Below are 19,915 nucleotides of genomic sequence, written 5' to 3' on the forward strand. Positions count from 1 at the left end.
TTTAGTAGTCATGTCTCCTTTATTCTAGATCAGTTTCTCAGTCTTTAATGACTTTAACATTTTGTAGAATATCCCTCAATTTAGCTTCACTCGATGTTTCCTCAAGGTTAGATTCACTTTTCCACTTTTGGCAGGAATAACACAGAAGAAATTCTGTGTCTTCCAGGCACACATTTTCAGGAAGTACATGATGTTCGTCCCATTACCAGGAGTTTGGTTGTGGTGGTTTCTGTCAGGTTTGTCCACCATAAAGTTACTATTTTTCTTTTTATAATTAATTAGTATTTTATGGAGAGATGCTTTGAGATTATGTAAAAATCTCATTTCTCATCAGGAAACTTTTGTCCATTAGTTTTGTTTTATTGTGCTTCACTTTATTGCCCTTTGCAGATGTTGTGTTTTTTACAAATTGAAAGTTTGTGGCAAACCTGTGTTGAGCAAGTCTATTTGTGCCATTTTCCCAAAAGGATTTGCTCACTCTATGTGTCACATTTCGGTAATTCCTACAATATTTCAAACTTTTTCATTATTATTATATTTGTTATGGTGATCATAATCTTTGATGTTACTGTTGTAATCATTTTGGGACACCACAAACTGTGCCTATATAAGACAGCGAAGTTAATAAATGTGTGTGTTCTGAGTGCTCCATCAACTGGCCCCTGTCTCTCTCACTCTTCTTGGGCATCCCTATTTCTGATATTTCCGATATTTCTGACACGATATTGAAATTGGCCAATTAATAATCGTACAATGGCCTCTAAGTGTTCAAGTGAAAGGAAGAGTCTCATGTCTCTCACTTTAAATCAAAAGTTAGAAATGGGCTTCCCTGGTGGCGCAGTGGTTGAAAGTCCACCTGCCGATGCAGGGGACGCGGGTTTGTGCCCCGATCCGGGAAGATCTCACATGCTGAGGAGCGGCTGGGCCCATGAGCCATGGCCGTTGAGCCTGCGCATCCGGAGCCTGTGCTCCGCAAAGGGAGAGGCCACAACAGTGAGAGGCCCGCATACCGCAAAAAAAAAAAAAAAGTTAGAAATGATTACGCTTAGAAATGATCAAGCCAAAACAGGCCAAAAGCTAGGCCTCTTGATCCAGGTGGCCAAGTTGTGAATCCAAAGGAAAAGTTCCTGAAGAAAATTAAAAGTGCTATTCAGTGAACACACAAATGTTAAAAAGTGAAACAACTTTATTGCTGATATGGAGAAAGTTTTAGTGGTCTGGATAGAAGACCAAACCAGCTACAGCATTCCCTTAAGCCAAAGCCTAATCCAGAGCAAGGCCCTGACTCTTTAATTCTGTGAAGGCTGAGAGAGGTGAGGAAGCTGCAGAAGAAAAGTTTGAAGCTAGCAGAGGTTGGTTCATGAGGTTTAAGGAGAGAAGTCGTCTCCACAACATGAAAGTGCAAGGTGAAGCAGCAAGTGCTAATGTATAAACTGCTGCAGGTTATCCAAAAGATCTAGCTAAGATCGTTAATGAAGGTGTCTACACTACACAACAGATTTTCAATGTAGATAAAACAGCCTTGTATTGGAAGAAGGTGCCATTTAGGACTTTCATAGCTGGAGAGGAGAAGTCAATGCCTGGCTTCAAAGCTTCAAAGGACAGGCTGACTGTCTAGTTGGGGGCTAATGCAGCCAGGTACAGTGCTCATTTATCATTCCCAAAATCCTAGAACCCTTAAGAATTATGCTAAATCTACTTTGCCTGTGCTCTATAAATGGAACAACAAAGCCTGGATGATAGCACGTCTGTTTACAACATGCTTTACTGAATGTTTTAAGCCCACTGTTGAGACCTATTGCTCAGAAAAAGATTCCTTGCAAAATATCACTGCTCATTGACAATGCATCTGGTCATGCAATAGCTCTGATGGAGATGTACGAGATAAATGTTGTTTTCATGTCTGTTAACACAACATCCATTCTGTAGCCCATGGATCAAGGAGTAATTTCAACTTCCAAGTCTTAGTATTTAAGAAATACATTTTGTAAGGTTAAAGATGCCATAGATAGTGATTCCTCTGATGAATATTGGCAAAGTTAATTGAAAACCTTCTGGAAAGGACTTACCATTCTACATGCCATTAAGAACTTCTGTGATTTATGGGAAGAGGTCGAAATATCAAAATTAACAGGAGTTTGGATGAAGGTGATTCCAAACCTCATGGATGACTTGGAGGGTTTCAAGACTTCAGTAGAAGATGCAACTGCATGTGGTGGAAACAGCAAGGGAACTTGAATTAGAAGTGGCGCCTGAAGATATGAATGAATTTCTGCAATCTCATGATAAAACTTTAAAGGATGAGGTGTTACTTTTTATGAATGAACAAAGGAAATGGTTTCTTGAGATGGAATTTACTGCTGATGAAAATTCTATGGAGACTGTTGAAATGACAATAAAGGATTTAGAATATTACATAAACTTAGTTGATAAAACAGCGGCAGAGTTTGAGAAGACTGACTCCAATTTTGAAAGAAATTCTGTGAGTAAAATGCTATCAAACAGCACTGCATGCTACAGAGAAATTATCTGTGAAAGGAAGAGTCAATCAATGTGGCAAACTTCATTGCTGTCTTCTTTTTCCTTCCAGTTTTATTGAGATATACTTGACATACAGCACTGTGTAAGTTTAAGGTGTAGAGCATAATGATTTGACTTACATACATCATGAAATGGTTACCACAGTAAGTTTAGTGAATATTCACTATCTCATATACATACAAAATTAAATAGAAAAATATTTTTCCTTATGATGAGAACTCAGGATTTACTCTCTTAACAACTTTTATATATAATAGTGTTAATTATATTTATCATGTTGTGCATTACATCCTTAGTTCTTACTTATAACTGAAGTTTGTACTTCTTTTACTACCTTCACCCAATTCTCCCTCCTCCCCACCCCCTTCCTCTGGTAACCACAAATCTGATCTCTTTTTCTATGAGTTTGTTTTTGAAGTGTAATTGACCTACAACACTATGTTAGTTTCTGGTACACAACAGTGATTCACTATTCTATGCCTTTCAAGATGATCATCATAAGTCTAGTTACCATATGTCAACATACATAGATATTACATAATTATTGACTATATTCCCCACATTATATGTTTCATACCCATGACTCATTGATTTTTGTAACTGGAAGTTTCTACCTCTTAATCTCCCTCATCTATTTCTCTCAAGCCCCACCCCTTCCCCTCTGGCAACTATCTGTTTGTTCTCTGTATCTATGACTCTGTTTCTGTTATGTCTATTCGTTTTTGTTTTTATTTTTATGTTTTGATTCCACATATAAGTGAAATCATACAGTATTTGTCTTTCTCTGTCTGACTTGTTTCACCTAGTATAATACCCTGTTGTCCCAAATGGCAAGATGTCCTTCTTTTTTATGGCTGAGAAATATTCCATTGTACATATATACCACATCTTATTTATCCATTCATCTACTGATGGGAACTTAGGTAGCTTATCTTGGCTATTGAAAATAATGCTGCAATGAACATAGGGGTGCATGTATCTTTTTGAATTAATGTTTGCCTTTTCTTTAGATAAATACCCAGGAGTAGAATTGTTGGGTTATATGGTAGTTCTATTTTTAATTTTTGGAGGATTCTCCATACTGTTATCCACAGTGGATGCACCAGTTAGCATCCCCACCAATACTACTCAAGGTTCCCTTTGCTTTACATCCTTGTTAATGCTTATTATTTGTTGTATTTCTAATAATAGCTATTCTGACAGGTGTGAGGTGATACCTCATTGTGGTTTTGATTCATAGTGCCCTGATGATTAGTGATGTTGAGCATACATTTTTTAATGTGCCTGTTGACCATCTGTATGACTTCCTTGAAAATTGTCTATTCAGGTCCTCTGCCCATTTTTTAATTGAGTTGTTTGGGGTTTTTTTGATGTTGAGTTGTATGAGATCTTTGTATATTTTGGATATTAACCCCTTGTCTGATATATTGTTTGCAAATATCTTCTCTCATTCAGTAGATAGACTTTTCATTTTGTTGATAGTTTCCTTTGCTGTGCAAAAGCTTTTTTAGTTTGATAGATTCCCATTTTTTAATTTTTGCTTTTGTTGCTAATGCCTGAGAAGACATATCCAAAAATTATTGGATACATCAAAGAGCATACAGCCTATGTTTTCTTCTAGAAGATTTATGGTTTCAGGTCTTACATTTAAGTATTTAATCCATCTTGAGTGTATTTTTGTATATGGTATGAGAAAATAATCCAGTTTGATTCTTTTGCATGTAGCAGTCCAGTTTTCCCAACACCATTTATTGAAGAGGCTGTCTTTTCCATACTGTATATTCTAGCCTCTTTTATCATAGATTAATTGCCCATATAAGTGTGGGTTCATTTCTGGGCTCTCTGTTCTGTTCCACTGATCTATGTGGCTGTTTTTGTGCCAGTGCCATACTGGGTTTATAGGTTTTTTTTTTTAATTAATTAATTTATTTTATTTTATTTATTTATTTATTTTTTTGCGGTACGTGGGCCTCTCACTGTTGTGGCCTCTCCCGTTGCGGAGCACAGGCTCCGGACGCGCAGGCTCAGCGGCCATGGCTCACGGGCCCAGCCGCTCCATGGCATGTGGGATCTTCCCAGACCGGAGCACGAACCTGCGTCCCCTGCATCGGCAGGCGGACTCTCAACGACTGCACCACCAGGGAAGCCCTTAATTTATTTTTTATACAGTGGGTTTTTATTAGCTATCTACTTTATACCTATTAGTGTATATATGTCAATCCCAATCTCCAGTTCATCCCACCACCACCACCCGCCAACCCCGATTTCCCCCTTTGGTGTCTATATGTTTTTTCTCTACATCTGTGTCTCTATTTCTACTTTGCAAACTGATTCATCTGTATTATTTTTCTCAATTCCACATATATGCATTAATATATGATATTTGTTTTTCTCTTTCTGACTTACTTCACTCTGCATGACAGTCTCTAGGCCCATCCACATCTCTACCAATGACCCAATTTCATTCCTTTATATGGCTGAGTAATATTCCATTGTATATATGTACCACATCTTCTTTATCCATTCGTCTGTCAATGGGCATTTAGGTTGCTTCCATGACTTGGCTATTGTAAATAGTGCTGCAATGAACATTGGAGTAGATGTGTCTTTTTGAATTATGGTTTTCTCTGGGTATATCCCAGTAGTGGGATTGCTGGGTCATATGGGAGTTCTATTTTTAGTTTTTTAAGGAAACTCCATACTGTTCTCCATAGTGGCTGTATCAATTTACATTCCCACCAACAGTGCAAGAGGGTTCCCTTTTCTCCACATCCTCTCCAGCATTTGTTGTTTGTAGATTTTCTGATGATGCCCATTCTGACTGGTGTGAGGTGATACCTCATTGCAGTTTTGATTTGCATTTCTCTAATAATTAGTGATGTTGAGCAGTTTTCCGTGTGCCTCTTGGTCATCTGTATATCTTCTTTGGAGAAATGTCTATTTAGGTCTTCTGCCCATGTTTGTATTGGGTTGTTTGTTTTCTGGATATTGAGCTGCATGAACTGTTTATATATTTTGGAGATTAACCCTTTGTCCATTAATTCATTTGCAAATATTTTCTCCCATTCTAAGGGTTGTCTTTTTGTCTTGTTTATAGTTTCCTTCGCTATGCAGAAGTTTTAAATTTTCATCAGGTCCCATTTGTTTATTTTTGTTTTTATTTCCATTACTCTAGGAGGTGGATCAAAAAAAGATTTTGCTGTGATTTATGTTAGAGTGTTCTTCCTATGTTTTCCTCTAAGAGTTTTATAGTGTCCAGTCTTACATTTAGGTCTTTAATCCATTTTGAGTTTATGTTTGTGTATGGTGTTAGGGAGTGTTCTAATTTCATTCTTTTATATGTAGCTGTCCAGTTTTCCCAGCACCACTTATTGAGAGGCTGTCTTTTCTCCATTGTATATCCTTACCTCCTTTGTCATAGATTAGTTGACCATAGGTGTGTGGGTTTATCTCAGGGCTTTCTATCCTGTTCCATTGATCTATATTTCTGTTTTGTGCCAGTACCATATTGTCTTGACTACTGTAGCTTTGTAGCATAGTCTGAAGTCAGGGAGTCTGATTCCTCCAGCTCCATTTTTTTTCCCTCAAGATTGTTTTGGCTATTTGGGGTCTTTTGTGTCTCCATACATATTTTAAGACTTTTTGTTCTATATCTGTAAAAAATGTCATGGGTAATTTGATATGGATTGCATTGAATCTGTAGATTGCTTTGGGTAGTATAGTCATTTTCACAATATTGATTCTTCCAATCCAAGAACATGGTATATGACTCCATCTATTTGTGTTATCTTTGATTTCTTTCATGGGTGTTTTATAGTTGTCTGAGTAGAGGTCTTTTACTTCCTTAGGTGGGTTTATTCCTAAGTATTTTATTCTTTTTGTTGCAATGGTGAATGGGATTGTTTCCTTAATTTCTATTTCTGATATTTCATTGTTAGTGTATAGGAATGCAAGAGATTTCTGTGCATTAATTTTGTATCCTGCAACTTTACCAAATTCATTGATTAGCTCTAGTAGTTTTCTGGTGGCATCTTTAGGATTATCTAAGTATAGTATCATGTCATCTGCAAACAGTGACAGTTTTACTTCTTCTTTTTCAATCTGTATTCCTTTTATTTCCTTTTCTTCTCTGATTGCTGTGGCTAGGACTTCCAAAACTATGTTGAATAACAGTGGTGAGAGTCAGTACCATACTGTTTTGATTACTGTAGCTTTGTAGTATACTTTGAAATCAGGGGGCAAGATACCCCTAGCTTTGTTCTTCTTTCTTAAAATTGTTTTGGCTATTCAGGGTCTTTTGTGTTTCCATACAATTTTAGAATTATTTTTTCTAGCTCTGTGAAAAATGTCATTGGTATTTTGATAGAGATTGCATTGAATCTGTAGATTGCTTTGGGGAATATGGTCATTTTAAGAATATTATCTTCCAATCCATGAACACAGTATACCTTTCCATCTCTTTGAGTCATCTTCAATTTCTTTCATCAGTGTCTTACACTTTTCTGAGTACGAGTCTTTTACCTCCTCAGTTAGATTTATTTCCAGGTATTTTATTCTTTTGATGTGATTGTAAATGGGATTGTTTTCTTAACTTCTCTCTCTAATAGCTCACTGTTAGTTTATAAAAACGAATAGATTTCCATATATTAATTTTGTATCCTGCAAACTTTACCAGATTCATTGATGAGTTCCAGTAGGTACTGGCGGCATCTTTAGGATTTTTTATGTATAATACCATGTCATTTGCAAGCAGTGACAGATTTACTTCTTCCTTTCCAGTTTGGATTCCTTTTATTTCTTTTCCTTGTCTGACTTCTGTGTTTAGGACTTCTAATACTATGTTGAATAAAAGTGGTAAGAGTGGGCATTCCTGATTTTAGAGGAAATGCTAATTTTAGCTTTTCATCATTGAGTATGATGTTAGCTGTGGGCTTTTAATAAATGGCCTTTATTATGTTGAGGTATGTTTCCTCTCTACCCACTTTGATGAGAGTTTTTTTTGTTTGTTTTTATCATTTTTAAAAATAAATTTATTTATTTATTTATTTATTTTTGGCTGTGTTGGGTCTTCATTGCTGTACGTAGGCTTTCTCTAGTTACAGAGAGCAGGGGCTACTCTATGTTGTGGTGTGTGGGCTTCTCATTGTGGTGGCTTCTCTTGTTGTGGAGCATGGGCTCTAGGTGTATGGGATTCAGTAGTTGTGGCACGTGGGCTCAGTAGTTGTGGCTCGCGGGCTCTAGAGCACAGGCTCAGTAGTTGTGGTGCACAGGCTTAGTTGCTCCATGGCATGTGGGATCTTCCCAGACCAGGGCTCGAACCCATGTCCCCTGCATTGGCAGGCAGATTCTTAACCACTGCACCACCAGGGAAGTCCCAGAGAGTTTTTATCATAAATAGATGTTGATTATCTTAAGAAATTGCCACCCCAATCTTCAGCAACTACCACCCTGATCTGTCAGCAGCCATCAACATCAAGACAAGAATTTCCACCAGAAAAAAAGATCATGACTCACTGAAGGCTCAGATGATGGTTAGTAATAAGGTATATTCTAATTCAGGTATGTATATTGGGTTTTTTTAGACATAATGCTACTGCACACTTAATAGACTACCATATAGTGTATACATAACTTTTATATGCACTGGGAAACCAAAAAATTCTTGTGACTCACTTTATTGCAGTGGTGTGAAACTGAACCCACAATACCTCTAAGGTATGCCTGTATTCATTTATGTATGTATATAAGTAAAAAATCATGGATTTTAATACATCATTATTTATTTTGATGCTTATTTGCCCAAGACTTGGACAGTGGGGGCCCTTAAACTAGTTCCTGCACCCTTTTGATATGTTTCCATCATTATTTGAGCACTTCCTTCCTTACTGGCACACATGCAAGAAAAGTGTTCTAATCTCAACTTGAACTTTGGCTACACTAGCTCCAGAATTGGTCATTTTTCTAAGGATCCCTGGTTCTTTTTAGTGAAGAATGGTATTTAGAAACTACTATCTGGGTGCTAGGGATGTTTATTAGTATTAGAGTGCATTGTTTCTAGGTCATCTCAGTGGACAGAGATAGGAATATATAAATACATAAACATCTGTATCTATCATTATATTTAAAACCATGAGTCCATACTGACATCTCCAATCCCAATGTAACATCAGAATTTTGTTCTAGTCGTCCTCCTGAACATCTCTGTAACTTGCTTCTCTGACAGTCAGAAACCTTGCTCTCATAATCCACAGTGTATTTACTTATTTGCTCAGAACTAGGATGCACTTTATATATTTCAGAATTGTTTAATCTATACCCCTGTGAAAAACAAACCCACTAACTAGAATCAATATTTGTTTAAAGTTCTTTTTGTATGTAACCTGAAGGTATGTAATCAAGTTACAGTGCTGGAACTAGTTTAAATTTAAAATGTATGTGTCTTAATATACTTATTCAGTTCCTATTGATGAAAACTGAATACATATTGGCAAATTAATCCCTACAGAAATTGTACATTCCCACCATGTATGTATGAAAAGGCCTATTTCTTCACAGCCTTACCCACACAGTGTATTATCTAACATATTTAACACTAATTCTTAACAATTTCACAGGTGAAAAAATGGCATTACAATGTAGTTTTATTTTATACTTATGAGTGAGTTGACCATTTTCATATGTTTAGGAACCATCTGCGCTTCCTTTTCTGTGACCTGTATTTTCATAGCCTTTACCCTGATCTGGTATATTTCCAAATAATTATTTGAGCATTGGGTTAGGGTTCTGTAATGAATACAATGCTGGCCCTTGACTATAATTATTTCAGGGGTAGAATGATTAGATGAGACCAAACATCTGACCTAGAGGAATGAAATTCACAGGCAGAACTGATCCAAGTAGATTTCTTCACCTCAAAACTTGAACTGGGGGTTTCCCTGGTGGCACAGTGATTAAGAATATGCCTGCCAATGCAGGGGACACAGGTTTGATCCCTGGTCCGGGAAGATCCCGCATGCCACAGAGCAACTAAGCCCGTGTGCCACAACTACTGAGCCTGTGCACCTAGAGCCCGTGCTCCACAACAAAAGAAGCCACCGCAATGAGAAGCCCGTGCACCACAACCAAGAGTAGCCCCCACTCACTGCAACTAAAGAAAGCCCGCATGCAGCAACGAAGACCCAACACAGCTGAAAATAAAAATAAATAAATACATTTATTAAAAAAAATTTGAACTGGACCAAGACTGAGTCACTTAGATGTTCATAAGCCCTTAAGATAAAGTATCTTGTAGATATAGGATGTCAGATTCTGTTGGAGCTGGTACCATGATAAGCCAAAGTGATCTGCTGACTGAAGCTATGAGTGAAAGCAGAAATAGAGAAAAATGATGGTCAAGAAGAAAAAAATGGGAAAGATACTCAGTGAGAAATGGTATGAGTCTATGGAAGATGTTAGGAAGAGGCTTATGTTGGTCCGTGTGATGAGAATTTTCTTTTTATCACTGTCTTTGGGATGGCCTGTTGTAGCCTTTCAAAAAAAATTCCCTTTTTTTTCTTTGAACTAGTTTTTGTAGGTTTCTTTTTCTTGATTAAGAAACTTTTCCTATGACTAACATTAGTTTTGTTCTCTATTGTTTCAAGGGTTACAAGAACAGCCAAAGGATGAAGATACAACGAATCAGAGTAGCTCAACTGTCTGGCTTATGGAATAGACTGTCTCAGGTAGATGAGTGTTTTCTTTTATTGAAACTATTCCGGTATAGCCTGGGCAACTCCTAGGCAGGGATGTCAGAGAGAGGATACCAGCATCAAACAAGTTATTGATTGATTTAAGCTTTCTTTCATAAGAAAGAAATTTAAGATTCTATAAATACAGTCTTATTATCTATTTAATGTTTGCTTATTGAAAAAAATTAAAGACTTTAAAATAAAAATATATTTTATTACAATAAAATATATTTTACTATTGGAAGGAATAATTCTTCCAAAACATCTAGAAGCCAACTTTCTAGTTAGTGAAAAAGAAGAAACTGGGAACCAGAATCAGGGAACTGATGTCTCACATAAGGCCGGGCTTCACTGTTGTTAAAAAGCTAGCCTGTGCTCACAGCTGGGCCATGTGTTCCCCCATTGTACATAAATAATCTCACGTGATACCAACCTCAGACAAGGTCACTCTGAGACCATGATGGTGTGAGATGAAACAAGGTCACTTTATAATTTATCTAAGCATAGACAAAATCAAGGTCAGTGTGCCACCCACAAAATACCAAAATTCCCTCTCTCCTGGCTAATATGAGTGTTTGCTGCTTCTTTACCAATTACAGCTTTATCCACTCTCTTGTCTGTTCCATCTACCTATTGACATACCCAGTTATGGAACGGTGCCCACTTTCTGGCAACACCCTATCTAGAGTGAATCCCTGTTTTAGATCCTCCCTCAAATAACCCAAATGCTATAAAGCCCAAATGCTATAATAGATTATTTCTAATAGCCTTGTATTATTCTTCTCTGGCTGCCATAACAAAGTACCATAGACTGGGTGGCTTAAACAACAGAAATTAATTTTCTTATGGTTCTGGAGGCTAGAAGTCTGAGATCAGGGTGCTAGCATGGCCAGTTTCTGGTGAAGACTCTCTTCCTAACTTGCAGATGGCTGCCTTTTCACTGTGGTCTAACATAGTGAAGAGAAAAAGATCTCTGGTGTCTCTTCTTAAAGGGGCACTAATCTCATCACACGTACCCTACCCTTACAACCTTGTCTAATCCTAATTACATCCCAAAAGGTCCCATCTTCAAATACCATCAAGTTGGGGAGTTAGGACTTCAACATATGAAATCTGGGGAGACTCAAACATTCAGTCCATAATATCTTCTTACTGAGATGCCCCATGATTCCATGATGATTCCATGGTGTGCATTTTCTCTTACTGTACCAAGTAATAAAAACAACTTGTTTAGCTAAAGGTGTGTTCCTGGTGGTCTTTGGCTGGAGGGCATTTGCATTAGAAAATACTGCTTTTTGCAAAAATTACTGCCACCTTGTTTCATCAAGTTTGGAGTATTAGGCAGGTGGAAAGATTTTAGCAGAAAGTAAATATTCTTTGGAAGAAAACTAAACCAGAGTGTTGAGAAAATGGCTTAAATGGCACTACTAAGAACAACACCCTGATATTTGCGTTGTATCTTCTTTTCTCCATTTGCATCACATGTACTACAAGTGAGATGGGATTTTGGAGGATGAAGTTGTCGTTTAATTAATCAAACCAATTACTTAACATAACCACCACTTGCATCAATAGATTTCAATCTGTCAGCTGCCTGGTTCACATTGACATAATTCAATCTGCTAATATTTGTCTAGGATACTTAGATTAATACATTCTCTGTGGTCCTACATTTAGTGACTATTACAACCTTTAAAAATATCGACAGTTCTTCAAATGTCCTCAGGCAATGATAATGAAATGCATAATTCTCAAATCTATAAAAGCATAATTTAAAGATTTTTCTTAAAACTTGTCTTTTCTATCATGGGTCTAATACAAAGTACTAGTAGAGTAACCTCAAGCAATCTGAATAAACAGTCATGCCACAAACATTCCTTACAGTCAAAGGTACCAAATTTCAGAAGTATGCCCTCTCTCCCCAGGTATATAGAGTACTCATTCTTGGAAGACAAATATCTGTAAAAACTGACATCCCCCATAAGATGCATTCAAAATTGCATAATGACTTTTATGTCCAGAATGTTTAACAACAAGCTAAATCCAAGATTCAACAAATTTACTTTGTTCTGTATAACTGATGAAACTGGCTACTTACATGTGGAATAGACTGCCTCTATGGTTCAACTTTAGAGGAAATAGAGGCCCTGGAGCTCCATACATCTTTCCCCCTTATTCATTAATGCCTTAAATTACACAGAAGTCTCATGTTTTTGTAGTTTAAAGCTTAAAGCCTTATAGCTAAATGCAAACATTGGGCTATTAAGCTTTAAACTGGGTAGAATCCCCACCTAGCCGAACATCGTGTAGAAAGTGCTTATGAATAATGTAGGAGACGGGTACCTTAACCAGGGCTACTCAAACTTAATATGCATAAGAATTATGTGATCTTGTTAAAATGTACATTGTGATTAAGAGTGGGGTTCTGTCTTTCTAGCAAGCTCACAGATGATGCCACACCATGTTGCTGGTTTGTCATTTATTCTTCTTTCTTTGATAGTAAAGCCATAAGTCTGTTGTTTTGTTGTACAAATCAAAATACCATTTGGGATTTTCCTCTTCCTCTCGTCTTCTCATCTACTCCATCCTTTAGTTAAGCTCACTTATGTGAAACACAATTTGGGAACTGAACTACTGTACTTCCTAGAATAGATCAGAAATCACAAACCAAACCAGGGACTTCCCTGGTGGCACAGTGGTCAAGAATCCGCCTGCCAATGCAGGGGACACAGGTTCGATCCCTGGTCCAGGAAGATCCCACATGCTGTGGAGCAACTAAGCCCATGAGCCACAACTACTGAGCCCACACACCACAACTACTGAAGCCCACACACCTAGAGCCCGTGCTCTGCAACAAGAGAAGCCACCACAATGAGAAGCCCGCACACCACAACGAAGAGTAGCCCCCGATTGCCGCAACTAGAGAAAGCCTTCACGCAGCAACAAAGACCCACTGCAGCCAAAAAAACCCAAACCAATATGGTGTGGATGGCATACAAGGTCAAATGCTTCTCATTAATTTCTTCTGATCATCACTAAAATTAGAAATAATTTGTCTGACGTTTGAAAACTAGATATATGCTTACCAGAAAATAAAGCGATTTTACAAATGTTATATAACACAAAGATTACTAAATAGTATCCAATCTAACTCTGCCACTATTCATATATACTACTTCCTATAACAACACTATTCTTTTTTTATTATGAATAAATTTTTTAAAAATTATAATCATTTGTAGAACACATTAAAAAAATCCTTCCACAATACTTGTCATTCTTCCCAGGCTGGAACAATTAATATTTGTACTCATTCTTCAATCCAACTCAAGTTCTGAAATCAGTAATGAGTCCTCCTGAAGAAGAAGACAACAAATTGTCCATAGCTGCATGGAATTCAAAACCTAAATATATGAAGCCAATATATTGAACTGAAAATTAGTGCATAATCAATTTTGGTTTGATTAGTCCTTTTTCTCTTTGAATTGCCCAAATGAACTGAGGGCATTGCCATTATCCTAGGCTCGCTTCCTGAGTATTTTTAACTAAATTTTAAAGTTAAAGTTTAATGAAGACTTTACCAAAATGACATTTTTGTCTGCTATTTTCCAATTCTAAGGATACTGGTGGGGGAAGTATATTTTCTAAACTATTGTATCACAAAAACTGATATTACTTTTCAGTTTCAAATATTCTTCTTGTTATTTGACAACTAGCTGTAAAAGCCTTAGGGGTGCCTGTGTTTTTCCTTTCATTTATATTAACGTTTTCTCAAGGGAATCCAATTTTATATAACATGTTTTTCTAACTAAAAGAAAGGCATGAGTGATTCACAGAACGAATGTTTCTGTTGCAAATCCAATGCTTCCTACCACTACTGGAAGACTAATGGGAAAAACAAAGAAATATGGACATTAGTTATTTATGGTCAACCTTATGGTGCTCATCAGGCCTCTCTATCTAAAACCACCACCACCACTAAGATGAAATAGCATTGAATACACAACACCCAGGTTTAGCATTGGTGCTAGGCACCACAGTGTTGCCTTTTACGTATTTCTTGATTTCTCCTCATCATTGGTAGCAATCTCTATTTTCCTTCTAGCTTCCATACTTCCTTAGCCGTGAGAAGTTAACTGAAAAGACATTATCATTATTATTAACAAGGAAAGCTACCCACATTTAATCCAGAACACTTATAATAAAACCAGTTTAACAAGACTATACACTCTTTAAGAAGGCTTCTTGAGAGTTCCATATATATTAGAATACATATAAACAGAGTATATATATAATTATATATATTATAATATATATAATTATACATATACTAGAAGTGGTCTGGAGATTCTTTTTTTTTTTTTTTTTTTTCGGTACGTGGGCCTCTCACTGTCGTGGCCTCTCCCATTGCGGAGCACAGGCTCCGGACGTGCAGGCTCAGCGGCCATGGCTCACGGGTCCAGCTGCTCCGCGGCATGTGGGATCTTCCCGGACCGGGGCACGAACCTGTGTCCCCCGCATCGGCAGGCAGACTCTCAACTACTGCGCCACCAGGGAAGCCCTGGTCTGGAGATTCTTATGTACTGACTGAGTGATCCAAATTAACTTTGAATGAGTAGATTAATGACTAGATTAGTGAATAAATAAACTACATCTGCCAGGACATAATGAGAGAAAATAATAGACTCTCATTCAAATATCTTTTATCTTTCAAATGATGTTGCTTTTCATTCTCTTTATTTATTGTTTTTATTTATCTTATGAATATCATTATATCCTCAACAGAAAAATCATACAACCTTTAAAAAAATAAGAATGTTCAATTTTCAAGGAATTTATTTGTATTAAATTAATTGATTCTTGGATGTTAAACCAACCCTGCATTCCTGGGACATATCTCACTTGGTCATGATGTATAACTTTTTATATGTTGTTAGATTCAGTTTCTTAGTATTTTGTTGAGAATTTCCATGTCTATTTTCATAAGAGATATGGGTATAGTGTTTTTTTGTCATATATTTGACTGGTTTTGATTCTGAACAAATAAAAGCCTCATAGAATGAGTTGAGAAGTGTTCTTTTTTATGGAAGCGATGATGAAGAATTGTTATCAATTCTTTAAATGCTTGGTAAAATTCAACAGTGAAGTCATTTAAACCTGAGCTTTTCTTTGTGGATAGTTTTCTTGATTACTAATTAAAAGTTTTTACTGGTTATAGGTCTGTCAGATTACCTATTTCTCCTTGAGTCAATCTCAGTAGTTGCTGTCTTTCTAGGACTTTGTCCACTATATCTATTAACTAATTTTTTGACCTACAATTATTTGTAGTATTCCTCTATAATCCTTTTATAAGGACAATCGTGAGCTTCTTTCCTAGTGAAGCACACTCCTAGAAGCTGAGCATTCAGGAGACTGGAAATGAAAGAGAAGGCAGCAGGAATCAAGGTCTTTTGGGCTTGGCTCCCTAAGTGAGGAACCCACAGCCCAGGAGGTGGGGTAAAGGTAATCAGGTCCCCGTTATTCTCACCAGCACCACACCAAAGGTAGACAACTTTATCCCATGAGGGGGCTGAGTGGAAGAAAAGAACCCCAACCTCTCAGCTGCACTCACCTAGAACCTAGCCTTAGCAACAGGTGACAGGAGGAATAAAAAATGCTTAAATCCTGCACTTCTCAGGAAGGTAGACCTCTTGCTGGGAGCTGGAAGGACAGAGAGAGAGCCCCTTGTTCTTGGTTGTACCAGTCTAGAGTATAGTTTCTGTCTTACTGAGCTGGGCAAGTTAGGGGAAGACGTGGATTTTTGTTCAGATATCATAAAACCTTGTAGTTCTTACCTAATTTTAGCAAATTTTCATGAATAAATGTTTCTTCATTTGCATTATGCCCTTAGGGCCATTTCCAGAGACTTTAAAAAGTTCTTTCGAAAAAAGAGCTTTTTACACTACTATGTGGAAGGGGAACCTTGACATTTATTTTTATATATGTATGAGTTTTTTTGAGGTATAGTTGATTTACAATAGTATATTAGGGTCAGGTGTACAACACAGTGATTCAGTATTTTTACAGATTATACTCAATTTAAAGTTGTTATAAAATAATGGCTATATTTCCCTGTACTGTACAATATATATTTGTAGCTTATTTATTTTACATAGTAGTTTGTATCTTTTAATCCCCTAGCCCTAACTTGCCCATTTCCCTTCCCTCTTCCCACTGGTAACCACTAGTTTGTTCTCTATTATCTGTGAGTCTGTTTCTGTTTTGTTAGATACATTCGTTTGTTTTATTTTTAAAATTTTACATGAAGTACTTGTTTTTCTCTACCTGACTTATTTCACTAATCATAGTATTCTCTAGGTCCATCCACATTGTTGCAAATGGCAGAATTCCATTCTTTTTAAATGGCTGAGTAATATTCCATTGTATGAACATTGGGGTGCATGTATCTTTTCAAATTTGTGTTTTCATTTTCTTTGTATACATACCAAGAGGTGGAATTCCTGGATCATATGGTAGTGCTATTTTTAGTTTTTTGAGGAACTTCCATATTGTTTTCTACAGTGGCTGCACTGATTTAAATTCCCACCAACAGTGCACAAGGTTCCCTTTGTTTTACATCCTTGCCCACATTTGTTGTTTGTAGACATTGTGATGACAGCCATTCTGACAGGTGTCAGGTGGTATCTCAATGTGGTTTTGATTTGCATTTCCCTGATGATTAGTGATGTTAAGCATCTTTTCATGGTACCATTGGCCATCTGTATATCTTCTTTGGAAAAAGGTCTATCCAGGTCTTCTGCCAATTTTTTAATCAGTTTTTTTTATATTGAATTGTATGAACTATTTATATATTTTGGATATTAACTCCTTATTGGTCATATTATTTGCAAAATATCCTCTCATACAGTAGGTTGTCTTTTCATTTTGTTAATGGGTTTCTTTTGTTGTGCAAAAGCTTTTAAGTTTAATTAGGTTTGCTTTTGTTTCCTTTGCCTTAGGAGACAGATGCAAAAAAAATATTGCTACAATTTATGTCAAAGAGTGTTCGGCTTATACTTTCTTATAGTAGTATTATGGTTTCCAGTCTTACAGTAAGATCGTTAATCAATTTTGAGTTTGTTTTTGTATAAACTTCCCTCTTAGAACAGTTTTTGCTTTGTCCCATGGATTTTGGAAAGTTGTGTTTTTATTCTCATTTGTCTCAAGGTATTTTCTGATTTCCACTTTTATTTCTTCATTGACCCATTGGTTTTCTTAGTAGCTTGTTTATTCTCCACATGTATGTGTTTGTCCCATTTTCTTCCTGTAAATGATTTCTAGTTTTACACTGTTGTGGTTGGAAAAAATTCTTGATATAATCTCCATCCTCTTAAATTTGTTAAGACTTGTTTTATAGCCTAGCATGTCATCTGTCCTGGAGAATGTTCCATGTGGACTTGAACAGAATGTTCTGTTCAATTCTGCTGTTTCTGGATGGAATGTCCTATAGATATCTATTAAGTCCAATTGGTCTAAAGTGTCATTTAAAGCTGTTGTTTTCTTATTGATTTACAGTCTGGATGATCTATCCATTGATGTAAGTGGGGTGTTAAAATCCCCTTTGATTATTGTACTATTGCCTATTTCTCCCTATATGTATGTTAATATTTGCTTTATATATTTAGGTGCTCCTATATTAAGTGCATCTATGTCAACAAATGTTATATCCTCTTCTTGTATTGATGCCTTTATCATATATAATGACCTTTGTCTTTTGTTTCAGACTTTGTCTTAAAGTCTATTTTGTTGAATATGAGTAGTGCTACCCAGCTTTCTTGTAGTTTCCATTTGCATGAAATATCTTTTTCCATCCCCTCACTTTCATTCTGTGTGTATCTTTAGCTCTGAAGTCAGTTTCTTGTAAGCAGCATTCAGATGCTTCTTATTTTGTATCCAATCAGCCACCCTACATCTTTTGATTGGAGCATTTAGGCCATTCATAATTAAACTGATTATTGATAGGTATGTACTTAATGGCTTTTTGTTACTTGTTTTCTGGTTGTATTTGTAGTTCTCTGCTCTTTTCTTCTTTTAGTTTCTTCCCTTCTTTCGTTTCTTCCCTTGTGGTTTTATGATTTGCTTTAATGACATGCTTATGTTCCTTTCTATATTTTGTGTATCTGTCGTAGGTTTTTGATATGTGGTTACCATGGGGTTCATATATGTTGATATATGTACACACACACACACACACACACACACACATATATATATATATATTTGGATGCCACTTCAAGACTGTGATACGTAAATATTTCACCTAATTTCACAGAGACAGAGAAAGTTAAGCAAAATGAGAAGGCAGAGGAATTTGTTTCAAACAAAAGAACAAGAGAAAACCCTGGAAAAACAACTAATGAAGCAGAAACAAATATCAATAATTTACCATATTCACAGTCTGTGTGCCCAGTGGATTTGGTGGGGAAGCTGGATATGAAGTGAGCACAAGTCACATCTTCCCCCAGGGTGTGCTGGCAGCTAACACCTTGTTAAGAGGTGGGGCTGGAGATGGAGGGGCTAAAGCCAGAGCTAGGTGTGAGCCAAGGCTTCTCCTCTGTTCAGTGGTCAACACCACCCTATTGGAGGTGGGGTCACGTACCAAGTTGCTGGAGCAGAAGCCTTGAGGGTCAGGTCTGAGCTGGTTCTGTTCTTTCTGTGTACTCTACCCCCTTGCAGCATTGGCACCTCTGTCCCAGAGGGAGCAAGGCTGGAGCAAAAGGGGCCTGCCAGGGCACTTGGTGTGGGCTGGGGTGCATGCTGGGGTGGTCTTAGCATGGCAGAGTTTCAGACCTTTCTTGATCTGCTGCCTCCATGAAAGCCAGTATGGCTGCACTTACCCACTTCAGATTCCATGTTGGGTTTGAACCACCTCTGTGCCCCACAACTGTGCACTCTCCTTGGCTTTGGCAGCCTTCACCTTAATGGGGAGCTGTGCTGTGGAGTAAGAGGGGCCAGAGTGGGCACTCAGTTCAGGTTGGGGCCCAAGCTGGGGCAGTCACAGGAAACTGACCAGAGTCACCAGAGTCCCAAGCAGTTTCAATCTGGTTCCTCCACCTTGTTTTGGGAGTAAGCAAATATGTGTGCACTCTTCATAAGCAGAATCTAGGTTTCTTACAGCCCCTGGTTTCAAATGAGCTAAGAGAACTCATCTTCCCAGTGTCAGACCCCAGGGCTGGGGCGCCCAATATGTTGTTCAAACCACTCACTCCCCACAGAGGATCTCCCAGCCCATGTAATCCTCCTCTTCTTCTATATCCCCTCCTAGGGGTGTGGGTCCTGACCTGATTGCTTCTCTTCCCTTCCTACCCAACTCCATGTGGATGTTTGTTAAAGCCTTGGTTGTATAAGAGTTTTTCTGCCAGTCTCTAGTTTGTTTTCAATGAGAATTGTTCCACATGTAGATGTATTTTTAATGTGTCCATGGGGAGAGGTGAGCTCTATGTCCTCTTACTCTGCCATCTTGATCTCTCCCCTTCTCTTTGTATTTTTCACTGTAGTTTAAGATGCATCACCCTTTTTGTATTCTAGGCCACTAATTAAGTTTTCAGTATTCACCTCCTCTCCTTCAACTTAATTGCTCAAAATTTTAAAGTAAAAAAATGTGCATT

General features: G+C 37.3%; 1 pseudogene across 1 annotated transcript in view; it reads left to right on the forward strand.

The window, feature by feature from the left end:
• The window catches only part of LOC308616305 (phosphorylase b kinase regulatory subunit beta-like), a 106,191-nt pseudogene that overhangs the window by 64,811 nt on the left and 21,465 nt on the right, over nt 1–19,915 (forward strand). The window lies entirely within an intron of this gene.

The sequence above is a fragment of the Mesoplodon bidens genome (assembly GCF_964165515.1).
Source record: "Mesoplodon bidens genome assembly, chromosome: 4".
Classification (NCBI taxonomy): domain Eukaryota; kingdom Metazoa; phylum Chordata; class Mammalia; order Artiodactyla; family Ziphiidae; genus Mesoplodon; species Mesoplodon bidens.